This window comes from Varroa destructor, unplaced genomic scaffold (genome assembly GCF_002443255.2).
Source record: "Varroa destructor unplaced genomic scaffold, Vdes_3.0 BEIS01000001.1, whole genome shotgun sequence".
Classification (NCBI taxonomy): Eukaryota; Metazoa; Arthropoda; class Arachnida; order Mesostigmata; family Varroidae; genus Varroa; species Varroa destructor.
Window position 1 is genome coordinate 36758272 of NW_019211454.1, and position 27220 is coordinate 36785491.

General features: G+C 41.0%; 1 long non-coding RNA gene across 1 annotated transcript; it reads right to left on the bottom strand.

Moving 5' to 3' along the window:
• Positions 1-1020: 1020 nt before the first annotated feature.
• Positions 1021-27130, bottom strand: LOC111242839 (uncharacterized). The gene is made up of 6 exons (XR_015319581.1): positions 26364-27130; positions 24532-24629; positions 21555-21643; positions 19653-19875; positions 16304-16362; positions 1021-3153 (listed from the first exon to the last, which is right to left on the bottom strand). It is a non-coding gene; the product is annotated as an uncharacterized LOC111242839 (long non-coding RNA).
• Between the last annotated feature and the right edge of the window lie 90 nt (positions 27131-27220).

Here is a 27220-nt window from a genome sequence, read left to right on the forward strand (position 1 = left end):
AGGGAAAGTCGTAGGAGAGTATTCGGCTCTCCCAACAGCCGAGAACGAAGGAACAACCATCGAATGGAGCAGATACCTCCAGATAGTACCGATAGCGGAAATATTCCGGTCCCTTTCGCAGCTTTTTATAGTTACAAATGAAAGACAGCGCTTGTTCACTGTCTTATCTGCCAAATAGAAGACAACATTTCGCTGTTTAGCTTTCCAACTACTTGACGCTCTATTTTATATTAACAATACCAATTACTTCATATATATATGGATACATATTTTTTCTAAAAAATGTTTAACCACCGACGAAGAGACTGTTTTGCTTCTATTACAAATGCTCTATAGGTCTTGTCAGTGCACTATTGGGAGTAGCGGTATAATACTTCGCAGACTTCAACAACTATTTAATATTGATACTGAAGCCTTTTTTTATTAGATTGCTTTCAATGTTTTCTGGCGCACAAGGTACCCTCACAAGAAGGAGCCTATTAGTGTTGGGTTTGAGATGTTCCTGGGCAGCAGATGATGCTCAATACAGTAACTGCGATTAGGTCGGTTTCAGTTTTAATGTAGCTTAATAGAGTTGAACCAAAAAATTCCCTATTTTTTAAGTGCAATTGTTCTTGTCAGCCTGAGTCATCTTCGTTGACAGAATATATCATTGTTAGAATATAACTTTTCCATTCACAACTTCTTACTTGATGACTAAAATATTTTACTAATTTTTGGGGCGTTTTATTGTGAGGGAGTCCACTAGACTTTTTTGGCTGGAAAAGCTTGTTGATGTTTTTGATCTTTTGTAAAGTTGTTTATGAATATCCTAAGACGGTCTATAACTTATCTTATATTTCATTAATTGTAGCTGGCCCTCGCGACACTGTGTTGCTACATAGTTTCACACTTATATGAGCAATTATCAGAATAGTTTTTATCTATTCAAGAATGCCCTCCTTACTTTTAATATTACTCCTAATAAATCACGTTTTGAAAAAAAAAAAGAAAAAAGAAAAAGACGTGGGAATTGATGCGGGACAGCTTTTCTATAAACACTCAATCTGTACAGATACATTGTATATCATTTTTACAATACGATCTATACTTTTACTGATAATAATAATAATAGCTAGTTAATCGAAACACAATGAGCTGCCTCTTACAAACCTACCGTTCGATAACATTCCTTACTAACGGTAGCGATAGCTATGATGAAAAAAACATTTTTTTTCGTTCACTCAAACAACCGATTTGTAAAGTAGAATTTTTTTTTACAAACTGACAATTAATGTGATCATTTTTCACAAGAAACGTTGCTCGTCCCGTTCATCCGTGTCGGATCAACTATCGGTAACAAAAAATATATGGTCGCTCTTATATCGTCGTCGCTGTTTGTTGTTACCTTGAGAATGATTCTTACTACAGGCCCCCATATTTGGCTCTGTAACTCAATATAAATTATAACGCAGTGAGAGAAAGAGCATTTCGTCAGCGGCAGACCCACGTACGTGTAACAATAGTGTCGTTGAAAAAAGCGCTATCTACATTTTTGTTACTATGCCCAACGTATCCTCTTTGTTGTTGTTGTTGTCATTGTTGATAAATAGCAGAGCGGCGGTTTGCTAGACGAGGTCCAGACAACGGGATCATTACAGTTTAGCTGCAGGCGTGTTTTCTACAATGACCACCCTATAAACTCGTCGACAATATGAGCTTTGGACAAGCTTTGCTCGGGATTGCCATTAGTCAAGTCTCTTTCCTTTGCAGTTGTCGAACTCCGCTCGATATAATAACAACCTACTCTCTGCATATCCATTTTGTATTGCGATAAATCTATCTAACTGTCGGTAAATATACGCATACGCATACGCAGTCGAAAGGACATAACGCATAACCTCGTAGCGAGTATAGGATTGAACTACTACCGACAAACCTCGAAAAGTTCGTGATATGGACACTTGAAAAGTTGGCCGCAAAAACATCAGATGCACAACAATTCATGCTAATACCGCAGAAGCTACATAGACAGGGGAGCTGCCAGATTCTGCTTAAACGTAACTTTTAGCACTAACTTTCATTTAAAAACTTCCTTACATATAAAAAAAAACATCACAGTTTCTCGTGTCTACGCAAGACGGACACGTGAATATATTGTTGTTGCTATGCTTGTCGGTTAGCAATATTAATATATATCAATACGCGGATAGTACTCGGTAGCATAAGTACACAAACTGCCATACGGACACGCCACGTACGGCTATCAATCTGGTAACAAGGCGCACTGATGTTACCAAAACGTCTATGTTGAATAACGAATTGTGGGGGGGGGGGGGGAATCGGGGTTTAGCCCCAAAAGAGTAAGCAGCGATCTTATTTGGTACATTAGAGGTTTCTTGCGTGTTATTTACAATACATTCCAGTTATGGCGCGAGCTAGAGCTGATAAAATGAAGCACAGGGCAGAAGGGAGGTCAATGAGTACAAGCCACTGTACGAAATAACGCACAACCCTCACACAGGCTTTATATTTCTTCAGGCCAGTGGTCAGCCACAGCGTGTACCCAAGCGGCGGCCAGGTTAAGGAAGGATTGTTTGCTCGCGTTAATCCTAACCTGTTAGTAGTCTTGACGGTAGTATAGAATGAGAGTAGGGCTTTCGGTAGAGAACTCGTGAATAGGGTTTAGGCACTGTTGGTTGGTCGTAAATAGCCTCATTATAATGCAGTCGCAGACAAAGCTATTTGGTGAAATCCCCTGGAGAGGTGTTCCATCGAGAACGAAGCACCTGTTCTCGCCGGGCTAAAATATTGCAATGGTGAGCCATCCAACTTTGTTGGCGTAGACGATACCGCAGTGACTGCTCTGGCAGCTCTAGGAGAAGCACTCTTTTGTTCGCCCGACCGACCGATAGTGAGAACGAATCAGAGTGCGCAGACATGCTGCGCCATTTTTTCTATATGTCCAGCGGCGGCGGCGGCGTCGTCGTCATCGTCGTCGTCGTCATGCTGTTAAGGCCGTCATGCAGCGAACAGCCAATGGAGGTCATCCTTTTGCATGTGGGAAAGGCTATCATATATGTGGATGGATATGCAGACTGGTGGCAGGTAGTAACGTTAAGTTTGTTGAGTATAGTGTAGTTTGCCACCGACACTGTGAAGACGTCAACAAACCTGCACGAACATTTATAAGACAATTTAAACGGTCGTCATAGCTTACATGTGAAATAAATTGATGCAATAGCGATAGAAACTGACTGGCATGTCACGTTGCGTCGCTAGCCCCATAGCGATGCAGTCAAAAAAAGGCCACACCATGACGCGGGCTCACATATAGCAAGTTTCGTATTTGTGTATATTCGACAGTGAAGTGTAAAGTATAAGAAAAACAATAGCCCTTGCCAAGAAAAACAGGACGGTTAATGTGCCGTCGAAATGGCAAACCAGTTTTATTTTTAATAAAGGTCGGGGCCCACGTGTTCCACTTATCTACGTATGCTATATGTATTTCCTAGCCAAGTTTTTTTAGTTGTTTTAACACATTCTCAGAAAAGGCATCCAGATTCGATCTCCACGCACTATCCTTCGAGAAAGAAATCGTTTGTAATTCGTTTGTTTTTTATGAGCTTATATACAAAAATAACTTAAGTAGGTGTTACTGCTTTGGTTTGATGCTGACACTTATGAGACCCTGTTCATTAATTTGTTAAAAAATGTTTACCCACGTTGAATCCTCGGTGGAAAGATATCCGAGCAGTTGTTTGTCGCATAAACTGCTAAATCTACTATGTAAAAAAAAATATTGTATATATAGAGGTTCTCTGTTCATGACATGATCGTAGGCTAGAAAATGCTAGCCCATAAATACATTTGCGTTAATGCCAACTTAGCGGAGAACAGTTCCAAGTTTTGGTATTTGAAAGAAATAGCAAAAAGTTATAAGAGCAGATATGTTACACAGTCGAAGATCACCGCTCACACCGGCAATAAAAATAGCCTATTCCCAGATGAATGAATTACTAAGCAACTTAGAAACACAGGGACTGTAACGTGGCTCACAATCTAACTCCGTATACAACAGCCTGCGTATACTAACTTATCATTGTATAACAATACAGTTAGGTTATGCCATGCATGTCTCTTGCAAGAAACTTGGTAATGATTGGATTTGGGCCATTTTCTAGGGTGTATTAAGATCGATGTCGATACGCATCAAAAATGATAAGTGCGCGCGAAAGCTTTCGTTGCTTCTCATTCACATTCTATACTCGTTCGCCTTACCTTGCTTCAACCGAATAACCCGTGCGGAACGATATTTCCCCAGTCGTGCGGGCAGTCTTAACGTCTAACTGTATATTAATATTTCAAGGAACATATCACGCCAGACTGGGTCCGTATCGATATTTTGTGAGATGACCAAATGTCTGCACAGAAGTAATCCTTCAATTCCTTTCGATCATTCAATTGCATTCTTATATTCTGCAGAATATATTTGCTCAAAACTTCCTTTGAGCGTTCAATCCTAGATAAAACACAAGGCACACACTGTTGTGCCTAATTCCACGACACGCAGGGCCTGACATAGCCACTTGACCAGAGCAGTACTGTTTGTTCAAAAATGTATTATATATATAGTGTACAGTTAGATTTAAATTGAACTTGTCCCGAGAACTAGTCGTATCGTCAATCATCTTACTGTTTACCAAAAACGTACCCAAACGTCGCAAAATCGTCGATGAATAGTTTGCTCAAGGCTGTAAAGTACGTCACCATAAACCATTCTAGCGGATTTTATCAAAGATGATAAACATCTACATATGTAGTTTACTGTCTAGAATTATGACTAAATCTAGATAGAGTTGGTAATCATGGTAATATTATGTTTCCGCCATGGTACGAATTCAATTTGTTAACCCTAGCCCGATACCGCAGAGCAACGACTACGAACGACACATAGACCACCGCTGCTCATTAGTGTTACCGAGATCGACCTTCCTTTCATTCTACTGCACCCTGATCCCGTGGATTTCTGAAGACGTCGGTTTGAACCAGCAGCCGCAGGAGACTGTGCGTCGTTAGCGCATAACCCGAGATGCGGCCTTGTACATTGTAAAATATCACAACTGTTCCTTAGCTATCCATCGAGTCCACTGGCTCGCCATTAAAAATATTTGTGAAACCTTCTGAATTTGATAAAATTGGCTCCCCACCCACTGATCTTACAATATGTTTTGCCACGTACCAGAACGATGAAAAACATACAATCCGATGTTATCATCTTGTATTGTTTAGCTTGTACAAATTTAGGAAACAACAACATTGCTTCAGGACAAGGGCTTCAGAACGATTTTTTTATAATGTATCAGTATGCATGCAAGTAAAGGGACGAAGATGGTCGCATTTTTTACTACATTGTGTCATACATGCTCTCCCTCTAGTCAGTCTGCAATTTACCATCCATACACGATGAAAGATCTCTAGGAGCTTTTGCCCATGCTTTGTTGTTGTGACAAAAACAAGATCTGCCAAGCATCAGCATCTGACGCAACGAGATAACAGAAATTAAATACGAGATTCGTATTTTCCTCAAGATGTTATCATAATCAATATATCGTCGCTAAATCGTCGATAGCGCATTTTATACATTTATCGAAACATTCCTACAAAACACACATGCCGGCGACTTAAATTGATTCCCAACACTTAGCCACACAGTGCTTTCAACATAGCATTCATAAGCTCCCACTATATAGCATCTATCAATCCGCTACCCAACACCCTCTAGCGAAGGTACGCTTATTATTGTTTTTCATCCGATTCTCCCGGCAATGCACGCACCATCGGGCTGCTACTATAGCACCAGTCACCTTACTCTGTTTCCGTCATTGCCCGGCGCCAGTTCTGGGATCATGAGCGAAATATCTGCTCTAGGTAATCCTCTGTTTGCCTATCTCTGTTCGCAGAGATGAGACCCAAATGGCTGGCTTGGTAAGCCTCAAGCAATTTGCAAGTAATTACGAGGTGCGGATCTCAGTCGTACTTCGAAGGTCGGTGCTATTACCACTAGCCGAATAGGGCTGAACAGTTGGCAAGACGAATTATTCGTAAATAACACATATCCTGTTCTGTCGTCTGGCACAATGAGGGTGGCTGAGGGTAAAAGAAAGATGCGTGTTGTCGACCTGTGTCAAGCTTTGTTGACTCGTAGCGCTGTTGCGTTCGGCCCTTCTACTCCGAGAAGCTATTGCCATACTATTGCATGTGCGTGCTACACTGGATATACATGACTCAATTTCTGGGCGTGCCAACCGTTACAATATTTAGAATGCGTGCGATCTTTGCTGATGCAGCTCTTAAATAGGCACACAAATTTTGATCGTTTGCTGCGAGTAAGCTAGAGACCTATTAAACAAAACAAAAGCATCATTTAAGCAATGACAAGGGTTGCGTTTGCCTCAAGTACAAAGATTTTTGAAAACATCTTATAAAGTATTACCAAAATTATATCGCTGGCTTCAAGGTGGTTTGATCGTTTTGCATAATAATATAATTAATAACGGCCGGAGGCCAGTAGCTATCGCTGTGCTAGATTATTTAATCAACTTTTTTATCAAAAAACGTTAAAAAATGAAAAATGAAGGCTCACCAAAAGTAACGTGATAGGCGACTGATATAACGACAACATTTTAAGACCGTCAGTTGATTGTATATCATGAATTTTTATATATATATTTATAAATTTATATTAAACAAATTGCTCTATTCGATTTTTCTGAAAGCCTCGTACTTTTTTGAGTGTGTTCCCAGATCTGCTAGTCTGTTTATGTGTATTTGTGAGTTTGTTTATTTCTTCTACCAGCGTTAAAATGGGCATATATACCCTGTGTAGCTTGCAAAAAAACTTAAGTTTGCCGTGTGCTACTAAGAGTGATTAGCAATACTCGCTCGTATTTGATGCGTTCGCTGAATAGCCATTACGTGGAGATATTTAGATTACAAGACGTTTGTGAGGGAAAGTAGCGACTGCTCTACATCGTGCTATCTCTGACTTGAGAAGAACTCGCTTTCGAAATGAAACGCGAACCTATGGCAGGCGAAGGTAAAGGTGGTGGAGAACCTCATCGTGGTATCCCTTCATTTTTTCGCCGGAAAACTATTTTCGGCCCTCTTAGATAATAGTCGCTAGAATGCTGTTGATAGCATTTCATGTAATCCAATTAGATTTCCTGTATACACATAGGCACGCATGTACATACCACTTATATTTGCGCACGCGAACTTGTCACGATGAGTTCCGACCACCGTCATCGACAAGCGTCTGTGACGAAAAGCTACTGTCAACGTTCTACGGCATAGAATTGCTGACAATTGCAGAAACAGCTAAATCAACGATGAAATCGTTTATTTATATATACAGATATATAATCGTGGTCTAAGTGGCCCCGGAGTTCAAGCAACTTTCCACTTTCAGACTCCGCTTCCGCCGTTCCTAGTTTCTCTGCTTTTCTGACCGCGAGCCTTTCTTCTCTCGGGTTTGAAATGTTAGTAACATAGTAGTTATTTTTGTTGTTTTTCTTAAACTATTAGCTGTCTATTAATGCGCGTACTGGAAAATTTGTCTACGATTATCATAAATACAAGTGTGGGCGGCCCGGTTTTAGGTAAATATGCTTCGCGTGTTGACAGTTTCAGCAACTTTATCTCAACTTTACTTTGCTCGCTTTTTCAATGTCACTTGTCTTTGCCTGACGGCGATTCCATTTTATGTAGTTCTCATAGACGTTTTCCTCATTTTATGTCTTGACCCGAACCCCCCTCGCTATCTGCTCAAGTGACCGTCATAGACGATCTGTGCAAACTTATTGAGAACACAGAGAGAAAAGGAGAAGGAACGGTAACGCCGCCGTGCGGAAATTTTAACAAAGTGACGTTGGTTTAAGGCGCTTTCACGTTTCAGAAGTAAGGCTTATTTCCTTTGTTCCAGTTTTGCTACCGTCGTCGCCGATGCGTTACCTTCGCCTTGCCGCGGTCTTATCAAGACGGCTACCCCTTGCCCCCACACTTAGTTTCATTAAAGCAGGCAACAAGGCAGCCTTTTGTTCTGTCATTCTTCGTCTGTTTTTCCCTCGAGCTAGCAATAAAGGAAAGTTTGAGAGGGGTGGAAATGACTGCGGTAGAAAACCTAAAACTCTCTCATTACGTCCATACTTTTTTGTCTCTATTTCTTTTTTTCTTACTCGCACAGAGGCCTTTCCATTCGTGCTTGGTCCCTACCAAAGGTTTCCGATGATATTCAAGATTCCGTTTTTTCCCGTTCCTGTAGCCATCATCTGGACCTGAAAGAAGGAAACTTCTTGCCGGTGGGGTCGCAGAAGCTCGTTCATTTGCCTGTCGTCCGGCGAAGTGCGTGCGAATTTGTAAGACGAGAGTGGTTTACGTGTCGACGATGCTTGATGGACAATGATGAATTTCCGCTCTGACGATGTAATAATAGCTCCGCTTCTGTTCTTCTAAACGAATTCATTGCTTCAACGTCTTTTTCAGATCCATTTAGCCCACAACTCTCCGATCCTCTAGGATACACTGCTGTCAAGTAAGGATATTCGTTTTCAGCTCCTTCTATATACCAACATATATGTTGACGGTATATGGTCTACTACATCTGCTCGGTTGGGCCTTTCACGTCATCCTCTGCGCAATGTTTTCTTCTAGATCTTGTCCGTTCTCCTGTGTGAATTCCTCCCTGAAACATTCTACGTACCCTCTACACTAAATCGAGTCAAAGGACTTCAAGTCTGGCTCGGGGCGACTAAGCAAAATAAAATTGGATCTTTTTTGCCCGATTCAGCCCCAGGCAGCTAAGTAAACCGTTTGGTTTACAACCGCATAGCAACGAATAAACAAGTGCAGGAAGTCAGACGGCCGCGGTGGTCATTCACTTATTTGCGTTTAAGGCCATCCTAACATAACGAATATGACGGAGAGAAAAAAGCTCCTATCTGCCTGGTCAGGAACCCAAACAACGCCGTTTACTTTACGTTGATCTATACGCACGCTTATTACGAACCAACTTACGATTTACATTAAGACAGCATTGATAGCTCAATTGCTTTAGTAAGGTAGAAGGCACGTTCACAATGTGTAGTCCATCCCTCTCCATATGCTCCTGCGGTTACGAACATAGAGGCCGTAAAAATAGGCAGAAAACGAGCATTCGAATCAGGTTAGCTACGCTGCTCATTGAAAATATGGCTAGTCTGTTAGTTCGCAGCTCCACCCTGTTTCACAAAAAAATCCCCGTAATAAAGCGGCGGTACTAATAAATTAGGGTACACTTAGCTATAAAATTTAATCGATTCAAATGACAATTCGGCTATCTATATCTTTACACAAGTCATAAAGATCACAATATGAAAATTACCATATGTCTTCAAACCTTTTAATTACCATAACAATAATATACTATTTAGATATAATGTACTCTTACAAAAGTCCTTTTTCTTTTTGTGAAATTGCATATATATACTTTTTGAAAGTATATATACATATATATATAGTTTTCTTTTTTCTATATATATATATATATATATATACAAAATGGGTTAATTTAGGTATTTGCACCGAGGCTGTGAAAAGGCTGTAATTGCAAAGTTGATATACACATATATATTTTAAGATAAACACATTTCAATTTGTAATTTACTTCGAATTCAATCTTTAGATTAAGATCGGTTATCTTACCAATCGGTTATCCGCTAAGAAATACGTACCAAAGAGGTACCAAACCAAACCGGTGTGTCTAAATCTACATAGTAATTGAAACAGATAAAGATGAATAAACGACCGTTCATAGCCGTCCCCCTGTGAGCTTTTGTTTACATAGAACGGCTGCAGAAAGAGAATTAATTTACTCTTCCAGCTAATGATTTGCATCTAAAAACTACCTAGAGTTACTTAGGTCGCAGCGTTTAGAATAAATTCGGTGATAAACAAATACTGTAGCTCTGCACGACTGCTGTATAGATTATGCGCTTCGATAATAACAATTCAGTGCTTTTTACGCGCCGTACCCTACAAACAGGCTTGGTATCCACCACGTATCCTAGATAGGTACGACCGTACAAGTAACTATTGTGTTATATAAAGCTTATTAGCTTGTAGAGTTAACGGCTTACCTGTCAATATAGGAAAAAAGTAGATTTTTTCCCCATAACTTATTTTCGAAATATGCATATGTCCTATATGCAGTGGCTGCTACCCTTAAAACGAGCTGAAATTAGCTAACGATTCAAAATATATATTTGATAGTCACAAAAACCTTACCCTGCAGTGGGCAAATTTTATCGGATAAAACTGTTCGCCTTGCCACACTCCGGAAGTTCATTTCGGATCTATCACGCTTCTGTTATTACTACGGTCGAATAAACGTATAGTCTAGCCTATTCGTATTATACAGTTGTTATATTGTGAGTCGGGCTCGGACAAGTCCAAGACTACCCTACTGTCCTAAACCTGAGTCCTGACTGATATATGAGACGATTTTCTTGATTTCCTACCTACCTACCTACCTACCTATCTGGCTAGCTAGTTTGATGACGTTCCTCAAGGCTTCAAACACGCCTTGCAGCGGCGGTGCTAGTGGTAGTAATAGTAAGCGCGGCAGCGGCCTGAAGGGGCCGGCGACGGTGGCTCCTTCTTTGCGGCCGAGGCTCTGGGTGAGTGATGGAGTCGACCAGCCAGCTAACTGAGATAAATCGAGGGAAACTTCCTCGGTGTCTACTTCTGTTCCGGCAACTGGCTCATAAGTCCACTTGCGTCTTATGCGGTTTATGTAGCCGAGCTAATGCATACTATTTTGGTAAGCTGGACACAACACGTACTAGGACTTACTAAACTGCCTCAACAATATTCAGGCCAGTTCGGTCATACTTGTACTTTGTCATTGCACACTGACAGTGATCGTGTGTGAGACTGTGAGCATGTACAGAGTGGTTACTGCCTGTTTTGGTGTTTAAACCATCTTGCCTTAGTGCCATAGAGTGTTTTTAATTCTATTTGCTGCTGCTGCTGCTCTTATTATTACCATGATCATCGCTAGGTCACTAGCTATAGGGTGAGTAGTGGCCGTAGGGCACCCTCTCCTTTTGCCGTGTTCGTTTATTCTCGTATACAGAGCGGATAGACTGGCTACAGAAAAATAACGGTACACACAGAAGCTGCATGACAATAATGTAGCTCATGCGGCGAACATTTCCGCTACTGGTGCAGCTGATATTGTGATACAAATACTAATCTCCTGATGTATGCTAAGTCAGGAAAAGTCGTAGCCTCCCCTTTGTGTCGGCCAATAGGTAGACGGCGATGACACTTCCTTTATGAAACACCTGCCTGCCCGCCCGTTTGGGATACCTGTCTTGACAATGAGCATAACTTACGAACCGCAATAGCACAATTCCAGTCACGAACGAGCGTATAACCGGGTTACTGCTGAATACTGATGGTCGCTCCTGGGCGTTGCATGACATTAAGAAACGTACTGCTTATATCAGCTTAACTTGCTTTGTGCCTAAACTCCATACGCTCAGCGTGGCACGCAACCTTCTACGTATACCTCCTTTGTTGTTAGCTCCTGTTTAATGAACGCTTGGCAGTTGCAGCAGCAACAACATGGTGGTACAGCGCCAGCAAGTTTCGCTGCCATGGCGTATGCTATAACATTATACTTATCGTCTTGTCATTATAGCTGTTTTGTATGGACAATTAGGAATGACAGCCAGTCCAGTAGAGACCTCTGCCTGGTGTTCGTTGCATCCTATAGCCTTCCGCTAGCTCTGGCGCGCTCGTTATCCCAAATCTCATTCCTCTTGTCTGCATTTGCTCACTGTTCAACGTACGAGATCGAATAACGAACGCAGCTTCTTGTATGTATATACAATACGAGCTAACGCACATCATATTCTAGTTTGGGGCATACTTGGGTTTAAGGTCCAGACGGGGACCGCCAAATAAGAGGCACCGTTCGCAGTGCTTCTGGCCTTGTTGGAATAAGCACGGAATTAGGTCCGTTCTCCTTCCTCCTTGTCTGATCACACGAATGGAGACTATCAAAACAAGGAGCATAAAGACTAAATGAGATTAGCACGTGGCGTTCCATGCGAGACGAAGGTAAGCATGGGTTTAACCAGAACATGTAGCGCATCATATGCATAATAGGGCATTTACTAAGCGGATAATAGTTTATCTCTTTCCGAAAGCGGAATAATAGCTAGTTGTTTTATTGAGCAGCATATACGTCGTAAAGGCAAATATGGTACGCGCGTAAGTTCACGTCGTCCCAGTACTTACGCAACGTTGGGCAGCAGCAGCTGTGAATAAGTTGCCCAGCGGTTAGAATTTTTGCAGTTTTTAACTAGTTAAGATTAGCAGTTCTTGGGATTTCAAAAAGCACGTTTGGGGATTTAAAGGTCGTCTCAGTAAGTGATGGCGACACGAATAAATGACCATAACGATCCTTCAATTTCTTATAATAGATTTTTAAAAATTATCCATGGTCCTATTCGAACGGTTACTACGTACAACCTTTCAGTTAACATACACGATATGACAAGTGTAATTAGATTAAAAAAAAACGGTATAACAGTTTTCATGCATCGTGTGTTGTTACGTTGCTCAATATTCGTCCTAAAGATCTGGGCCTGAAACATTTCTGTGGTAGAGCCGCGTCTGTTGAAGCACTTTTTTTTTTTCTATATTCATCTTAGAATATTATATTTTTTAATAATAGTAATGATCATAGAAAGGGCTAATAACAACCAGTTCCATCAAAGTTACGAATTAGATGGGCTCAATCGTGTCTGTTAGTACGTATAAACCGAATGATTCAAATAGAAAAAACCTTCTGTCAGACATGTGCTTAAATAGAACGTCGTCAAAGGCGACTGGCCAACTCCTCTCACAAGAGAGCATTTTCACGGGTTATGGCCGGAACTTATCCTTAGAGTAGTGTGTGCCAATTGACTCCTCCAGAAAGATTGTAATCTTCGCACCTACTTTTCGATAAGAAAAAAGTTTTCTCGCAACAGAGTCTCGTTCACTCTAGAAGTCATAATATTAATAATAGACAGTTAGGAAATAACCATTTCGTCAAGTAAATCTCCGTACGAGGAGTTGACAGAGCTAGGTGTTGACAATCGTCGCCCTCTTCTGCTTTGCAACATCTAAACTTGACGATATTTCCAGCACCTCGATCGCTGTTTAACTTGAACGCGTACATTTTATGTAAACAAGAAATGCATAAAACTTAGAATCGGATGAAAATGTTTGTGGTGTTTAAGTGAACAGAAAAGCTGATACTAACTTAATAACTCAAATTGTTTATGTATATTTATTCGTTTTATTTGCTATTCAGGTATATTAAATGCCTAATTACATCTAAATGTGGTTATTGATTAAGCAAACGTCCAAGAAAGCGTGTTTGTTCTAAATAGTAAGCGACAGATTTTATTGGATACCATAACCGACATTTACGTCGGTGGTCACAGTCCGTCGTACCTGAGAATCGTAAACTGTGCTCGGGCATAGAGAAATAGATTTGTTGGTCGCAGATGAAAATCCTGCACAAGTGGTAAAGCGGCTTTTTTTTAGCTTTAATCCTTCACTTCATCAATCGTAGCTAATACATCGGCCCGTGAATAGCAAATATAGTTCTTTCATATCAGCTTACCTATTTTTTTCGTGTATGTTGACAGCAGTGGCATGTACAGTTGTACTGGTTCGTGTGAAAGGGATTCGGCCGGTCAATCTTCAGTGTCCGTCCTTGGTTAACTCCTCTAGATAAACTTCGTCGATTTACTATTCAGCCGTCGGTTACCTCCACTGTGACTAGAGCGCCAAATATATGAAGACAGATTTTTACCGACCTCTTTGAATCTAGCAGCAGTGGTGCCTTGGACGTGTGGGTCTCTGACATCAAAGTCGGAACTTGTGTCAACGTTCCGCGCCTCATTCGCAGACAGATCTGGCGCAACAGTTGTTTGTAATATTGCTGGAGTAGGCACATAATGCTATAAATCTAGGGCCGCGTAGTACGGTACGAAAACGGACAAAAACATCTTGGCCGTAGTGCGTGACGGTACATATGCGATCGTTGCATCGACTATTTGCATCCAGGCAGATATGATAAACAGTTGCACTATTATATTGTTATCGGAGTCAACGACAAACGTTGTCTCACTATCAACGCTTAAATTCTTCTAGCTGCTTTTGGCTCTATTCCAGCTACGTCTAACAGGATTAGTCGGAAAAAAGCACGACACATTTCTTTTCATTTACTCTGCGGCCATAGCATGCATGCGCGTGCATGCACGTGATAAAACGTTTCTAGTCAATTCAGAATGAATTATCCATTGTTCGTTTTTAACGATACATCCCGCCTTTTTCTTACTTCTGCTTTCTAGTTGAACCGTAACGGCGTGTCGCAGTAAAAATAAAATCAATATTAACACAACAGTCGTGTAGTCCATTACATATATTGCCTGTTTCATTGGCATGCGGCCGTACGTTACAGGTAGGCCCTTATCGGCAATCAACGACAGGTCCAATAAGCTACAGCGCACGGCAAGGTAAGAGGTAGACAAGAAGCGCGATAGGAGACGCCCTAGAAGAAATGTCGTGTTTAGCTACGCAATACCTTCCCGCGTCCCCTTCCCAACGTCGGGCACCATTTTTTCAGGAATTGTGCCCGTCTTGCCTATCCGTCCTGCCTTTCCGCTCACTAACCTATTACATCAATAAATCATAAAAGAGATACGGATACGGCAGCGCCACTGTCAACATACAGTATTATTCTTCATGTACGACCTGCCTTTTTCTAAGGACACGATGTCTTTTCCCCCTTGCAACAATTGATGCGTTCATCAGCATGCATATTTGTGTGTGTTTTGTATGCATATATGCATGCATGAGAGCAATGGAGGGAGTCGTTCACTATCAAATTTTACATGCACCCTCCCAAAACCAACATTAGTGATGTATAGACATCTGCATGGTAAATATTTCGACTCTACGTTCTGTGGGCGTGTCTGTTAATGTGTGATATATTGAGGGGACCAGGTCTGTTGACAAACAGGCGGTTCTTATATTATGGCAGCATTTAATAAATAAAAATGCGAAACTTTACTTCATGGTTAGTGTTCATTGTTACTATTATCGTCATTGTACAAAGTTGAACGCCAGAGCGAATCGGTTGTATTTAGTACCATTCTACCATGGTTTTATTGGATAACATGGATATGGATACACAGTTTGACTGTAAAATTTCGAAATTAGAACCTAGTATTAATTTGACTATGAATTATTTATGATATTAGTTAGGTGTTATTATGAATCCTTGATCTAGAAAGATGAACTTAGATTAGGCATAGCACTCTCTTAGGCTCACGTTTGCATGACACCCCTAATTTAGACAAACATGTCGCTTTGGCCATCGAAGGCGCTACGGTTCCGAACATATGTCAGTAGTCACAATGGAATATAAATTCCTCAGCACTTAATCTTTCCTGATCTACGCCACGCTGTGCTTGGGGCGGTGGAAAAAAGATCGCGGTTCGACATAAACTCATATACAATGAAAACTCGTATCTAAAAAAGTTACAAGATGAACAGAGCTTGCACTGTACTGTGTCTGCGAACTAAACGTTCAAGCTACCCTTATCTTTGGTATTGACCGTATTCGTTGAAAATCTCCTTCTGATAGTACCGGCATTACATCTCCGGTGCTCGGAATATGTTTTTTTTTTTTTGTTCAGAGGCAGCGGATCATAACAATACGCAAAGTACAGTTTGTAGCCGATCATCTAATAGCTGATGCATGTACCGTGTCTGTGAGCCTTTGCATCGTCGTGAGACCCGAATTCTCTATAGGAATGGACTTCCAACCCTTAGAATCTCGATTCTAGCCTGTTATAAGACGCTCGTGGTAATCTAGTGAATGATATTTCAGCTACTTCTAAGTGAAATTGAGTGCCGGAAAGCAGTGTCAGTTCTTCAACTTCGGCTAGGGAGACGTCGCCATCTTTGCTTTGGAAATTCATCATCATATGATAGATACACACATAAGCATGTAGGTGATCTGGGTTAATGTTCGTTTTTACTTGAATTTAGAACACGTGTACAAACAATCGAGGATTATCTGATGTTTATAGCGACGAACTTGTGTCGTTTGCAGACAGTTAACTATGGATGCTGCGAGCAAAGCGCCCGTTTACTGAAGGAAATTAAATTTCCATTAACAAGCATGAAATAGTGTAAAAACATATTTACTTACATTCTACAGTGAAATTCCGTCGTGATAACGATTCTTGTCTGGTCCTTGTTGTTATTTTCCTGCAAAGGAGCAGATCTTAACTAGGTATATAGACCGTTAACAAAATGGCAAAATTTTCTGGCGAAGTTTTCCCTATTTAAATATATGCGCAAGATACAGAGTAAGTGTTTCAAGCATATTTGTGTATAAATATATGTGGGTTTGGGTATGAAATATGTTGTCGAGTATGTGACTTGAGCAAGAGGTACTACACTGATATCATTTTATGAAAACAATTTATTGACAGTCAGTATTAATTAGCTATCTTGATGGCCATACAAAATACATTAGGTTGATGGCGTGACAGACGGAGTCATGATACTTTATGAATATGCAAGGTCCTACTTTTTTTTTTCCTTGTTCATCTTCGAGCGGCTGGCGTCAAAATTGTAAAAATTAAAAGTAAACATGGGCTATCGAAAAGAAGTTGCAAGGGTTCGCGATACTACCCAAGAGAGCTTTCCAGGACCTCTTTCATAAAACCTGTTTTTATTCCCGAACTGTATAAGAACCGACTGATTTATATGTTTGTAATGTATCTATACTTGTGTATTATAGCAAATATAATAATCGAACTATGTTATACTGCAATAATTAGAGGTTTCAATTTACACCTTGCGTGTACAAGTATTTTCGAAACGCTTTAAAAGCGTTATTTTTTCATTTAGTTTTATTTTGAATAAACGTTGTTAGCGGCTTGGCGGTAATTGGTTATTTGAGGAAAATACCTTTTATTTTGACGACTTATTGCCTCTTGTGTCATACAGGCAGATTTATCCGAAACGAAGGGTCGAACATATCACGCAGCCTTCGCCGGCGGTTATGGTCTTGTAAAATTTACTAGATTAGTATAACAAGAAAGGTCTCTTCGGTTAAATTTACCGAACTTCAAATGCCCAAGAGACTTAGTGAAGCCTGCGTTTGTATTTTAACTGCCTATTCCCCATATGTTTAGCAATAGATGCTACAGGCAGGAAGTGGCAAAACCGATCTACCATTTAGAGGGCTGCTGGATGGGCCGACGTTCGAGTGTATGGCTCGTTGGGTTGACTAACTTGTTGGCCAGTGGGCGGGAAGTGGGCGGATAGAAAGGCTTTCTATCGAGGCTGTACTAACTGCTTTCTGTTCCATGTAGTATACTACGATCTCCACCTCCACTCAGCTTCAGTCTGACTGCATAAAGGGTTAGGTGATGACTGCCACCATCTGTGGGGCTTTAGCACTACGTGCAGTTGATCTGCTCCTCTGAGGTAGGGGCTGACCATCGTCTTTCGTTAGACTAACTGGCGAGGTTCTTTCGGTCTCAAAGCTAAGTGGCTCAGCAGGCGGGCATCTCCGGAAAATGTCCTTTTTTTCTTTCTCCCTCTGCTTGGACCGTATCGCCTCTACAATACAAAAGAGACAGCGTTTGTTAGATGCACATGACTTCCAGGTACCGCTGCAACCATTGAGATAAACTACTGAAGGGACCTTAGTGTCCGAGGGGGCGTTTCCACAACGGAAGTAAACCTAGACGTGAATGCAAGCAAGATACTCCAGGAGACGGAGTTCTTTCGCCTTAGACTAGTGGCCTAGTAGATAAAGACTTCCCGTTTAAGAAGCGCAACGTATCCGCTACGTTTAGTGGTCAGGTTTGGAGTCCCAGAATCGGCTCGAATGCCCCTACTACATTATTTAGCAATAAAATGCTCACGAAAACGCTAGTCATATTTTTTCATGTTCTGAGACTACAAGTGCTCGTACGAGGCTAGCACAACAATTTTCAGAACGCTTCATGAAAAAGGCTAGCGGTCGTGAACTATCCCTTTATATACAAACGCGCTTGCAGCTTACATATAATAATACCATATTTAGCAAACTTTTATTATATGACTATACGAAAAGCCTGGGCCCAGTTTACTTCACTAGCATCGCATAAAAATCGTAATAAAGGTAAGAATGCCATCAGTTGAGACGCTATAAATCTAGTGGCATTTTGTACACCTCCTCGAAATTAGCCTGTCGTATTACAAATCTGAAAGCTGAAAGTGACCCAAACTTCCAGAAACCTATTCAATCCAATTGGTGGCGCGCACGTTTATCTGTGAAACAAATGAAAAAACTAAGCACCTGCTTACTTGCGGCCCACAAACATTGAATCGATAAGGCAGGTTATAAGGCAGGCTGCTGCATATAGATTATCGGGTTAACGAACTTCGCATTTTTTGGAACACGCTGGTCAATACTGAATACACGTTATATCAATATCTCTCAAGGGGATAAATATGGGACTGGAAAAAATGACTATAACTGGAATACATTATTTCGTTGTGTCTCATGTTCAAAAAACTATACGTGTAAATACAGCTCATTTGTAAGAAAATACAAGTTTCAATGACACCAATGGGGGGCCTCTAACGCCCTAAATCTCTCATGATAAGGGTTATTGGACACACAGATTATCATTAAAGCACATTTATTCGAAATTATCCAAATCATTAGTTGTTAGGAACCGAATATAGTGGTCATGAAAACATTCTCTTCTGCAAGTTTCCTTTCAGCCTAAATTGTGGTATAGAATACTCACCCTTGCGGAAAATGAGAAATGACTGGGTAGGAAAAACGCTGCAATATATAAGGTGACCGGCGCTTAGTGCTAGGTATTATATGTACCGTGTAACTGTAATCTGGTTTGATTGGCACCAGTTATCGTAAGGCTCATACATACGTGTTAAACTTCTCAGCTGAACCTTTTAGCCAGCAGTGCTACCCACAGACAGTATCTAAGGGCCTCGCCTTTTTTTATAACGCTCACCTGAACGCGATCCGGCGCTATGGTTAGGTCACTTACAGTGAGAACGAGGAAAAATTAGCGTTTAGACCCAAGAAAAATTAGAAAATTAGACCCAAGAGGGCAGCGAAACTATCTAAAATAGCGCTTTACCAATTGGAAGAAACATGAAATCCTCAACAATAGTGTGTATTATAGAGGGGCATTAAGTTGTGTTGAACTTTGAAAAGCAGTATTATCTAACGGGTTTTTATTTTGGTAATTTCGGTCAATGAAATCTCTTCAGTGCGTGTAGAACGAAACCATTTTAACTTTCGCACTTTGTGTACGGTTGGCTGGCACTTACGCGTTTTCTAATAATAATAACAACAACATGTACTAGGTTCCCTAGTTTTTGAATAGACCGCATTTCTTCTAACTTATGTTCTACATATATGTAAAATTTATGTGTCCAACTTACATCTTATTTCTCATCTTACTTTATTATTGCGAATCAGTAAATACGTGTCCTTTGGCGATTGTACAGCAACATTTACTTACCAGATCGAAAAGGTCCGCAAATAAACCAGTGGGTATTTTCTCAATGCAAAGGAATCACTGTGCTTCTCTATTTCATAGCCGTTGTGCTTCTTTACGTCGCTTAGGAAGCTGGAGTTATAGCCTTATCCTGGTAAATCCGTTCGGTCGGTATGCCGTTGAAGAACCGGTCTGGTCACCCCGACTGAAGCAGACTCTTGCGTATACGGCCAGTGGAAGATACCGCCTACAGAAAGGTCGGATATACCACAGTAATGAAATTCTCAAGCACGATGCAATATGCCTAGGCATGCATTTTCCCTATGTAACGGTTATTGCGGACACTGCGAAATAAGGTCAGCGTCGAAACATAGTTACGTTCAAAATGACGCAACCTTCGCGAATAGATTTCGATACCAATTTATTTATTTATTTATTTATTTTTTTTTTGCAGAATTCTTCATATTACATCGCAGGTTGTAAGGCTTTTTTGATGCACAAATGACTGGTGACGAACGATTCACTGGCAGAAGGCAATATGACAAGATATGCGATACTTTTAGGCTAGTCCAAATCACAATACATTGTCCCTGATGGGACTCAGATAATACAGAAGGCAATCGTCGTAGATACATTGTAGGCGAGAAGCAGCAAAATGATATTATCTACAATAAAATACGTTCTGTTTATCCTTTGGATAGCCATGTGAATCTGCATATAAAAACACTTTGAACATTGATCTCGAGTTCGGAGCCTACGTTGCTGGATGTTCGAAAGCAGCCTTATGACTATATAATCTTATCTTGTGAACATTCATCTTGCAAAACCCTAGGGTTTACTAGAATTTTTGTAATGCCCTGATTGTTCTTAAACGGCTGTATTGCCCTCAAATAGGTTCTTATTATAAAAACATAAATATCTTAAAAGAAGTTGAGGATTACCTTCTAATACCAGTTACATGAAATCTGATAGGAATTCATTTTAAATGAAGAAAAATAATGGTATGTCTATCAGTGTTCTAGAAGGAGAACAATTTACTTTCATGGCGGATGGTAAGATTAGTATATGGAAAGTCCATTTTGTGCCATTATTTTGTAACCATTTCATAAACTCCCGGCTAAAAGAGGCCCAATATTGTATCATTGTATTTCCTATCACGAATTTATTAATATCTCCCATGAGTCTGTTAAATAGAAGGCTTATGGACGAGCAAGCCTGAGTAGCTAGGTTTGATATTTGGAAAAGTTTATGTAAAAGATAGGTAAAATGACGTGGCTGTTTTTTCTAATTTATTCTTATGTTACGTTGCAAATTGAACTCACTCAGCTCTTCAGCTCATGGAGATATGGTTCAGAACCGGAAATCAAATAGACGCCATCTATGCCGAGCTCAACACTGTATGATGCCACCTTTTATAGCAGGTCACAGATCATCGCCCTAAAACTCTTCGATCGACCGTCCACTGAAGGGTTCGCAAACGCGTCACTTGGAGGCCTCGGGCCACCGTGGCAGCTCAAATTGCCTACGGACGCTAACTAGTAGGTTAGTGAGATTTGTCGATCTCACGCGGTCTCATGCCTTTGCTTTGCCAATCTTTTTAGATGATGATGGCTAGCTATTGTTAAGCCGCGAAGAGTGGCAGGGTGTTTATCACGAAAACGCTAAATGTTTCTTTCTCGGCATAACCGCGAGCGGGGGCCAGGGGTTCCGTTGCGCTTGCTTTCACTTTGGCGCTCGCTGCTTTTCGGTGAAGGCTAGAAACGATGGGTGAAAGGGAAGCTTTTGTTAGGTCAGTACGGCCATTAAGTGGTGGCACTAGCAGCGCCGTTACCACTGCAACTGCTCTCTCTCCCCGCACACTGCTGCTGTATGGGAACCTGTCTGTTTCAATGCCCTGTGAATCACCGCACGTCGGTTGCCTCTCACCTCCAAACGGTCCGCGGATTCGGAACTACGTCGAATACGTTGATTCGATTTGGCTTACTTTGGTTTCGTGTCACCGCAACTCCTCTTCGCTATAAAGAAAGACGAAAGACAAGGCTATTACTATCTGGTACGGACCTTCTCGCCTATTCGGATTCACTAGAGAGGTTCACAGATTTCCTCATAGAATAATGCCATCGCTGCTAGTACCGCTACCGCTGGCACGACCATTCAACTATACATGCTTCTCTATAGATACTGGTGCCATTGCGACTATATCTATAACAGCGATTTAGGCAGCAGAGACGACGGCGACGACAGCTACTTCTCTATGCTAAGATCTGCTAAAAACGAGCATTACCCCTCGCCTGCTCGTACACCTTACGTTAGGAAAACTCAGGTGGTGAGTGAGCGTTATTCATATTCAAGGTACTCCCATACCCCCTATGCTTCTCCATTAAGTGAGCGCATCTCATAGACTACGTCGCCCCTGCCTACTAAAAGCGACATGCGGAGCCTGGGAACACTGAACTACCATCGGTAGGCCGACGAATAGGGGCCGACGTTTGGCGGCCCACTCATAAACAACAAGCCAGGCTTAGTCAATTCGAGACGAAGGCACAATGACCGGCCGCTTCTCGTAACAGCTACACACCGGAACCAGTGTGAACCTTCGTGGGAACTCTTGTTTATCGTTTAAGCATGTCAGTATACGAAACTCTGAAGCTAGTTATGGGCAAAGTTGTAGAGGCAATGATAGGGCTGCCTAATACTTTTATTAGCCAACACCTAGTTGCTTTACAGTTAGGCAAAAAAGACGCCGTACGGTAACAGGGTTGCCAAATTAATCTATGGCATGAGCAAGTTGAAAATAAACATGTTTATTCACTGGTAAGATTGTCAAACCTCAAGGTTTTTGCTGGGCTCAGGGTTTTTGAGGTTTGTATTGGGGGGGCTACAAGCGAAGAAATTAATTAAATAAGCGCGAGAAGCCAATTTTGATGATCTTAGAATTTTCATGCAGAAATTACCGCTTGCCTTAGAGGACGGAATATCTATAGAGTGGGTTAGATCAGTCCCAACGACAGGCGAGGTTTAATTTTTGCAAATCATTTGTAAGTGGTCTAAACTACAATTTGAAGTTGTCGAAGTGATTGAAGCCCATCTATTGAACAATGATACATGTGGGGCATATGTCCCTGTCGGCGAATGCAAAACGTCGCCCATTTCCAGTTGGTTGAAACGTACAAGCAACATTAATTTTGTTCTAATTGATACGGAATACTCTATATTACGTGTGACAATAGAAATCGACGTTATACTATATGTGCATGTTGTTGACAACGATCAAATTTCCACTACTCGAAAGGCCATTAATAGTTTCTATTGCTAGCTTATAATGATCGTATCGGTAGGCATCTGCACTGGTATACGTTGTACATCCGATGGACACTCTCCGTATCAGCAGACAACTATTCTAACAAAAATGTTTACACTTTTGTCAAACGCTTATTTTTCTTATCGTTGCTAATATCTATTAATCATTACAAAACCATTATTCTTAGTGATTACATAATAATTATATATGTAATACTAGTATACATCGTTAAAACATACATTTTTTATAATGGACATGTGTGTGTCTCTTTCGTTTCCTTTCTTTATCTCTATTAAAGTCTAAACGAATGTTAGAAAGGCCCGGAATCATTTTAACACAAATTTGTTATATCAATCGGCGTTAATTCCGACAACAGCCGTTGATAGTACGTCGAAGGTGCAGCGAGATGGGTGCACTACTCCACGATACTAAACGACTATCAAGCGACGTTGATGGGTTTCACGTGTCCGGAAAGGCAAGTGCACACCCCCTTGTTTATATGTGCCTTTACAAAGTTACGGAAGTTCATTTATGTCTGTATGTTTGGGAAACACATTTAACAGGAACTTGATTGGATTCAGGTGAACCAGGTGTTTGCCTACTATACTGGTGGAAGCTGTAAGTAGAAATTCTGAAAAAGTTGAACCATATACATATATATATAGGTATATGGTTATATATATGTATATGTTGCAGGTACGGGAGTACATTTGATCACTAGGAACTTTGACGTTCTAATAAGGTCGCATAAAACTAGGCTGAATAAATTTTGATTTTCTAGTACGGCTGTAACTGAAATAGCGACAGAATGCATCAACACTAAACAAGTGAAGTTGTCGAACGACGATCAAAAGTGTCCACGGACGTAAGCCTAAACAACAAGAGAAAATCATGCTAAGACGCGAACTTTTCCTGCCGTCCAACACGGCGGATCGGACCGTACCTGCATACATTAGGAAATGGAAGGTCATGGGTCCAGCGGTAAGAATCGTCAGGCCGTCCGCTAATGACGCATTGGCGTGCGATAAACCCTTGAGACAGACTGCCGAGTAAACTAAGCCATCAGCGCGGCCGAGCGTGCGAGTGTATTCAAACGTTTCGTTCTGATTTCGCTTTCCAAGTCTACGCTTCGACGGGCCAAAGACGAGTCCTAAAGTCGGCTAGGCCATTGTTTGTCAAGTGACGTCAACGCCGCTTTGGAAGTTTAAAGTCCTGAGGCCTCAATCTCCGACAACTTAGCAGAACGTGCCTTGCCTCATAACTCCTACCCTTATCCCATGAAAATTCGAAAAGCCGCAAGCATTACCAGGTCTGGTTTGTTTCATAGCGAGTAGATACCAAATGCTTCGTCAGATACTATTATTACTACATACGATGGCTGTAACGGTAGCGAAGCAGGACAGCATAAAGCGAATGGATATAAGCTGTGTGGCAATGTCGGGTCAGTGAATGTAAGCGTGTATTTTAATGTCGGCCGAGGAAGTTCATATACGATAAATGGTATTGTTACCTCTAGCCGCCTGTTGTTTCTACAGAAAACTCGATATCTGCATAGTATACTCGAGCTCAAGCCGATATAAGTCAAACCAAATCACAACCTACCTTCCGCCCTGGGCCAGTAGCTAATCGGAGAACATGTACAAGCATGTTATCTGAGCCTTGAGCCTAGATCTTGCTGGGTAAGAATCATCGATTGCGACCTGAAAAAGAGTAAAGCGGTACGCAAAGTTCATGATATTGACAACGACTACAGATGAAAACATCACCAGAAACGATGTCAGCAGAAATAGGACCATATTGCGTGGCAAAAAGAGTCAAACTAGCATGAAATGATAAAATCTTGTTAGGCCTCGTAGAAGCGATCAAGCATGGATAATTAAGACCAAATGATTTGAGAGTTGCTAATCTTTTACGAAACAAATACATTATGCGCACGCCTTAATGTGGAAATAAGAGCGAGGCATACATTAGTGGGTACCAGATCGTTGGGCTGCTGATTTTATAAATGCACATTTAATGCCAAGCTAGACATATTGTGATAACGTCTTATATCGTCGCTATGTTAATATGGCAGCAGTTTATAGGGTAAAAAATGTACATCCACATGTTCACCAGTTATGATACTGGATTTACTGACCTTAGAGATTGGACCAAAAAATATTTTCTTCTGGGAATAAGATTTATTCAGCGTTGTTACGTTGTGTGAATTTTCGGTACTGTTCCTTGTCGTTACTTATCGTTGCTCATTATCGTATATTTCATGTTACATGACAAAAATAGACAATTCGACCAGCATGATCTCCCGTCTCTTATTTATTTAGCATGCGGATGCGATTTGTACGTATCAGGGACTACCAATTGGTACAAACAGTCGTTCATTGTTTTTTTGTGATGTTATTAGTGACAACGCGAAGTCATGTGGTCTGACCTGACCTTTGCGTTTCTGCTACATTGCTCATCATGTTGGGTGATCAAGGGAACTAATCCCTGAAAATCCTAGGCTTACTGGTGTTTTTCAGGCTCGTGACGGCTAGAAACTTCATAATTAACAAAAATCAGCGGTCCAGTATATAGCTATCAATCACGCTGACGTTCTACAGAGACAGCAACTAGCATTTGAGCTTCATAACAACGTCCTATTTCCATACACAGACATAGCATAAACTACGTTTTTGCTACATTAGATCATGTCTGTACTCTATTGGGTCCCTAGCCATAGAAATACCAAATCGAAAGGGCTGAAGGTGCTCTAAATGAAAATAAAAACCCATCTTTTTCAAGAAAATAACTGCACTGAAGTAATATATATATATATATATATATATATATATATATATATATATATATATATATAAACAAGTGTTATATATGTATAACACTTGTTTTTCTACTGTAAAAAAAGGTATATTATGCTGTACTGTTGCTCTAGCCAACGCTATTCTAATGTGAGTTAGTTTCTATCCATTGGTCCCTAGTATTTGCATAACTCTTTTAATAACTTAATGATAAAGATTCATAACTGCATTATGCAACTTATTAGCCTACTTTGAATCTATAAGCCGATTATTTATAAGTTAGCTGAATCAGCTAGCGGTGCGAACATTAAGGTCGCGTTTCGGTAGACATGATAGAAGATAACTCTCCCTTATTTAGTTTCACCGCGACACTAAGGCGTTATAGCGTGAGACGGTAAGATCCTATGGCGGTGCACCTGCACTCGGTGAAGACAAAGACCATGCACAGACAAGGACCCGCTTTGTGGCCTTTAGCTTAACGATAGCCACCGTTCAGTAAAGAGCCGTTAAGGTTAGGATTGGAAGAAAGTTCTTAAGCGAGCTTCAACGTCAGAACGTTCTACTTTCAGGCCTACCTCTACAATTGAAAACGCAATTTATAGTCTTCTAAGCCAAGTTTGCTTGGTTAGGCAGACTTACCCAAGAAGAAGCGGCTATATGCGGAAGGAAAGCCTGGATGCATGCTTCTGTTTAACGAAGCTGCGCAGAACCTATGATAGGATAGCGAATCGATAGCAAATGGGTGAATATCGCTGCGACACTGTGCATGAAGAGCCTGTCCCTAGTGAGGCTCACTAGTCGACTTGAAGAAAAGTCTCACGAGGTCTCGATTTCTTTCACTCCGATTTTGCCTCTGATTCCCGGCGTGCACAGTATGTATAGAAGATCCTCAGCGTGTATCCGTGGATAAAACGGAGGAACCAACCTATCAAACGCGATAGGTTGTGCGTCCTGGACGTAGATAATGCGCGGCAAAGCCCTACAGAACTTCGCGCGCAATTGCCGCTTCTTAAAGCTACTATTACCGCCGCTATTCCTGCTGCTGGTATTATTCACGCAAACGTGGGAACATTGTGCCCGGCCAGTAGTAGATAGTCACTTCATTCAAAGCAAAAATAGGGCTGTCATTTTGTGCAGATCACTACGACGTCGAGTGCTCAGCGAACAAAGTGAGGCCGTGATTAGGGATCAGCTTTTACTGATACTGCAGCTCTTTTTGATGTCACAGCGTGACTAAAAACAATTGCCTGCAGTTTTCGTGCATCGAAAATCTATACGCGCCTTTTAAATTTCAGGAAATGATTTTAATCGTATTGTTATGTATTTATTCGCTGGACCTTGGTCTGTATACTAAACCCATTGCCACCGGCTTACTTTTCTTGCCACACCTTTCACGATATACTCGATAGAAAAAGAAGTCGAAGTTCTATATTAATGGCAATCGTGTACTATCGTAGTGTACCAATAGAATATAAGGGGTTTGCAAACAGCTCCGT